General features: G+C 45.0%; 1 long non-coding RNA gene across 1 annotated transcript; it reads left to right on the forward strand.

Moving 5' to 3' along the window:
• The first annotated feature begins 1,352 nt into the window (after positions 1-1,352).
• Positions 1,353-5,176, forward strand: LOC104865530. Its single transcript, XR_781190.1, has 3 exons — positions 1,353-1,770; positions 2,745-3,117; positions 4,660-5,176. It is a non-coding gene; the product is annotated as an uncharacterized LOC104865530 (long non-coding RNA).
• The last annotated feature ends 724 nt before the right edge of the window (positions 5,177-5,900 follow it).

The following is a 5,900-nucleotide window of genomic DNA, read 5'->3' on the forward strand; positions in this document are numbered from 1 at the left end:
TTTTTGGGTTTTTTTTTTTTTTTTTTTTTTTTTTTGAGATAGACTTTCACTATGTAGTTCAGGCTGGCCTCAAACTAGCAGCGATCCTCCTGCTTCAGCCTCCCAAATGCTGGGATTACAGGTGTGCACCACCACACCAGGCCTGTTTTTTGTTATTATTGAGTTAGGTTTATGTATTTGGGATAACAGTCATTTATCTCTCAGGATTTGGCTTGCTTTTTATTTTCATAATGGTAGTCTCAAGGAGCAGATTTATTTATTATTTATTTATGGTTTTTTGAGATAGTCTTGCTATGTAATTCAGGATGGCCTTGAACTTCCTTCAGTCCTCCTGTCTCAGCCTCCCAAGTGCTAGGATGACAGATGTATGCCACCACACAAGGCAACATTTTTAATTTCAATGAGGTCCTAGTTATTGATTGTTTTCTTTTACAGTTCTAGCATTTTGTATCCTATTTTTAAAATCTTTGCCTACTCCAGCATTACTAAGTTTCTCTTGGTTTGTCTGGTTTTTGTTTTTGGAAGTTTATAGTCTGAGCTTTTACATTTAGGTCAAGGATTCACTTCAAATTAACTTGCAAGCTGGGCATGGCGGTGCATGCCTGTAATCCCAGTACTGGAGAGGCTGAGGCAGGAGGATTGTTGTCAGATCAAGTCCAGCCTGACTTGCACAGTGGGACCTTGTCTCAAAAAAAAAAAAAAAAAAAAAAAAAAAAAAAAAAAAAAAAAAAAAAAAAGTTAATTTTCAAATATGTTGGGAGATAAAAATCAATATTAATTTTTGTCCATACAGTAGCCAATTATTCCAGAACTTTTACTGGGATTATTCTTTCCCAATAATTGTACTGGCTATGTATATTTTTTCTTGGACTTTCTACTCCATTTCATTGATATGTGTGCCAGCCTTTACTTGAATACCAAACTATCTTGATTACAGTTAGCTTTATAGTAGGTATTGAAACGAAAAGAAGTCCTTTCCCTTCATTTCTTTTCAAAATTGTAACGGTGCCGGGGATTTAGCTCAGTGGTGCTGCCTCACAAATGCAAGGTCCCGAGTTTGATCCCTGGTACCAAAATTGTAATGGCGATACTAAGATAAAAATTTAACTTTGCTTATCAAGATTTTGAAAAGCCCTGCTAAGATTTCGCCTACTGTTTTGTTGAATTATGGATCACCTTGGGGGTGGAGAACCCATACTTTAACAATCTTTAGTCTTTCAATCCATGAATACAGATAGTAACATCCCCCAAGTATATATCATCTACTTAAATCTCTCTCAACAATGTTTTGCAGTTGTTAGAATTGTCATTTGACACATTTGTTAAATTTACCCTTATATCTAGCTCTGCGTGTGTTTGTGAGTGAGTGTGTGGGGGCGGGGGGAGAATTTCTTTACGTTCCCAAAGTTGAGCAAAAGAAAATTGGTTAATTAGAGGTTATGGCTCCCTAAATGCCAGTTAAGTAGGATTCTACTGTATTTTGTCCTCACAAACGACCTCTGATTATGTCATACCCCGTGTTCTAAAACCTTCACGGAGATATAATGATGGGATGTGGTCAGAGAATGGAGTATCATTTACAAAGGGGAAAATTGGGTCCAGAGAGCCAGCTGATTAAGTAAATGGTGCCTTATTCTTACAGCACCACTATAAAAATGAGATTGTGCAACAGTGACTCCCAGAGGCGGGCAGGGAGTCTCACAGGGCCGGGCGGGCGTCACGACCCCACTATCTCCTGATCACAGTGCTCTCTGGATGTCAAGGTTCGAGGTAGGATTTTTAAGTAATTTTTTTACTAGTGCGCGTTTGCAACGCGTGGTGAACGCCTTCATCGCGGGCAGGTGCCCATACGCTTACTGCATCTTAGTACTCTATTTCCGCATCTCCTCCTCCCCTTCCAACTCCCCCATCCCTAGGGCACCTTCCCATTTCCAAAAGCTCCATCTCCCTGTTTCCTAACGTCTAGCTTTCATTTCGCTCTCAAATTATTTATACTCTGGGATTCATAGGCAAGAGAAATCATGAGAAATTTAATCTTCTGTCCCTGATACTGAGCAGGATTTTGTTTTTCGGGTTTTCTTCTTTCATTGAGTTTATTGGTGCTTTTTAGGTAGACAGTACAGTTACATTCATCTTTGGGGTCTTGTACCTTTACATGATGTATCTTGGTTAGGGTAGGATTTTGATGTAGAGTTTCAGTGCAGAAAATGTTTAAAAGCCATCAGTGCCAGAAAATTTTAGCCAGGCATACGGGTGTACGCCTGTAATCCTAGCACTCAGGAGGCTGAGGCAGGAGGATAGCTGTGAGTTTGAGGTCAGTGTGGGCTACATAGTGAGTTCAAGTCCAGCCTGAACGACATAGTGAGATCCTGTCTTACTCTCTCTACCCAAAATTTTTTTGGGCAGCCAAGCATGATATTAATGAAACTATGAACAGATTAAAATATTTATGTCCCTGTCTAGTGGAAGAAAAAAAATATGTGCATAGAAAAAAAATACACGAATCAGAACATTAATAGCAGTCATTTCTGGACAGCTCGACTATGAATTATTTCTAAATATTTGCTTTCATTTGCCTTATTTATTTATTTATTGGAGACAGGGTCTTGTTTCATAGTTCAGACTGGCCTTGAACTCACCATATAGTTCACCTTGGCCTCAAACGCGCGGCACTCCTCCTGCCTCAGCTTTTCAAGTGCAGGGATTACAGGTGTGTGCAACTACACCTGTCTTTTTCCAAACAGTGCAACAGGACCTGTAATGTACACTAATGAAAAGAGAAGAAACTAAAATCCCTTAGCAGGTTATCTGAGGCTCTCCACCGTCTGATGGAAGACGTCTTCTAGATTTCTCTTGAACCCTTGGTTTGTCATTTGCTCACAAGTTCTGGCCTCGAAGGGTTACTCATTGATTCCTGCATATGCCCTGCCTTTTCTCATTGACCCACTCTTCCAGGAGCTCGTTCCAGAATTCCCGAATTACACATCACTGCTTCCTATTAGAATCCAACTGCTCAAAATACATAGATGATAAATATGTTACAGCAAAAAAACAGATTCAAAACTATATACAGAGTATGATCTCAACTAGTTCAAGAAAAAAATTCAAAGAAACAATGTAAGTAACTTGTAGAGGCACCTTGCCATGCCCTGGGATTTGGAGGGGTTTATTTATGTCCTTTGACTTTCTACATTTTATGCCTCCCAGGTTTCTTAACCAACATGTTAAAATAGTTTAAATTCCCATTTAAGATCTTTGTTCATTGTTAACACCTCCTAAAAAGACTTTCACTTTAAAAAAGTCATAGTTTCTAGCCAGCTCTGGCGCTACATACAGTGGTAGCAGGATCCTCATGGGTTGGTGCAGTGACAACACACCCCAGGCACAGGTAACTCAGGCATGGGACATTCTGAGGGACACTCACAGGGGGTGCTCAGCACAGACGAGATGCTCTGACTTCTCAGACTAAAGCCAGGCAGATGGCGGCTCCTGGAAAGGGAGTCACAGGACTTCTGAGGCTTCCTCTGTGGCATGAGGGGCTGGAGCAAATGACACCCACTGGGCCAGCCTGTGCCCTTGTTCTGTCCTTTACCCCAGGCTCACAGTGGAGGGGACAGAGGTGGTGTCATCAAGGAGAAAACCGAGAGACAGAGAGGTTGAGTAACTCACCCAAGTCCACGCAGCCAGGGAGTCTGAGTCCTTGTCATCCAGAGTCTGAATGAACTCTGAGCACCTGATCTTGCCACACCCAGCTGGGAAGGAGGAGGGGGTCTCCCAGGAGCCAGTTTGGGTCTTCTCATGGGCACAGTGATTGGGCGGTAGGGAGCTCTGACTCACTCACAGGGTGCTGGTTCTTTTTCTTTCTTTCTTTTTTTTTGCCTTTTTTCTTTTTGTACTGGGGATCGAACTTGGGCCCTTGCACTTGTGAGGCAGGTGGCAGAACCATTGAGCCAAATCTCAGGCACTTTATTTTATTTTTTATTTATTTATTTATTTTTTGCCTTTGTTTGTGCTCCGTTGTCTTTGAAGGATGCAGGGTTTTGAGGTATGATAAAAAAAATGCAGTGAATGTGAGTTTGATCCCCAGTACCAGAAAAAAAAAATGCAGTGAATACTGCTGCCAAGTACCAAGCTACAAGGCTGCTTGTAGAGACATGATGTGGTCCTCATCCACCTTAGTCACCAGATCTGGCACTGTGTGACTTCTGGCTCTTCTCTGAAGTCACAATGACCATGACAGGGAGACATTTTGAATCCATTCAAGACATTGAAGCTGGGTGTGGTCGTGCACACCTGTAATCCCAGGATTTGGAGGTTGAGGCAGGAGGATCGCTGACTTCGAGACCAGCCTGGGCTACATAGTGAGTTCCAGGTCAGTCTCAACTACATAGTGAGACCCTGTCTCAAAAAACTGAAAAGCAAAAACAAAACAAAAGACACTGAAGCAGCCAGGACAGCACAGCTAAAGACCCTCAGGAAAGAGGACCCCAGAGCTGCTGCAGAAGTGGTGAGGACGGTGGGACGAGTGGGTTGGAAGCAAGAGGAGGATTTGGAGGGGGATTGTGGCAATGTGTATTTGTAGGTAATCCATCTTTAAAGCTTAAACATTCACCATATTTTTCCATCGCACCCCATAAATCACAACCTCTTCCTGCCCAGAGTCCCTCAGCAGGCACCAGAGTCGTCAATTCCGGGTGCAGTGGCTGTCATGCTGAGCCCACGGCTCGTAGGAGAGCTTCATCCCCTCTCTGCCGGCCCAGGATGCAGATGGACCACCTTCTGGCACACAGATTATGTGTTCCCAGGAAACCCAAGCAAAACCCCTGACCGCTCCGGGGATGGCAGAGACGGTCTGGACTCCCACGTGTGTGGCACTGACAAAGGGCTCACCCCGTTCCACCTACCTCATGTGGCACAGATCACATGGCTCAGTCGTCACCTCCACATGGGACAGGGAAGCCCCAGCCCAGCCAGAACACACGGCTCCACGAGAGGGGAAAGGGCAGCCTGGATTCTGCTACAGCGGACAGAGCACCTGTGATGCGGGGAGCGTCTTGGGCACCTCTTCATTCCTGCTTGTGGATTTTAAATAGCTGCCCTTTTCAGTTATTATCAGACCTTCTCCCAGCCTTTGCAGCTGGATGAATCTCTTCCTTCCTCGCTTTCTTTCTCCCTCCCTCCCTCCTTCTTCCTTTCCTTCCTTTCTTCTTTTCAGTATCAAGCAATGAACCCAAAGGTGCTCTACCACTGAGCAACATCTCCAGCCCTTCGTAATTTTTGTTTGGACACAGATTCTTGCTAAGTTCCCCAGGCTGGCCTTGCCCTCGCAATCCTCCTGTCTCAGCCTCCTGGTGCTGGGATTAGAGTGGTGTACCAGCCACCAGGCCAGGCATAGAGACACGATTCTGGGATGACTCCTATGCAGACTTGTCACAAGCTGCAGGTGAGTGACTTCATCTTACGGAGCCTCAGAATGGTCTCCAGCTCTGAGTTCCAGCTGCAGCCGGGGCGTAGGGCAGGAAGGCACTGCAGGCCAGCTTGGGCCAGCTGGCCGGTGAGACCCCACTGTGCATAGAGGGAAGACGTTCCCCACCCAGGAAGAGCCCACGGGTAAAGGAAGCTGGATGCAGCCGTGGGCCCTTGCCTGTGATTTGAGGGAGTTGTGTAGACATCCACCACCCCCATCCGGGTGGCTGCCAGCTCCACCTATATCACCGTGATTCGCTCCTGGCACTGGATGGGCAAGGTTACCAGGCAGGTGGCTGCACACACATAACCGGCTCACACAGTGGCCTCATGAGACCTGCTAGCTCTTTCTCAGATCTTTATTTTATTTTATCTTGGTATTGGGGATCAAAATCAGGCCCTTGAGCTTGTGAGGCAGGCAGTGGCACCACTGA

This window comes from Fukomys damarensis, unplaced genomic scaffold (genome assembly GCF_012274545.1).
Source record: "Fukomys damarensis isolate Sample0158 unplaced genomic scaffold, DMR_v1.0_HiC HiC_scaffold_25, whole genome shotgun sequence".
Taxonomy (NCBI): domain Eukaryota; kingdom Metazoa; phylum Chordata; class Mammalia; order Rodentia; family Bathyergidae; genus Fukomys; species Fukomys damarensis.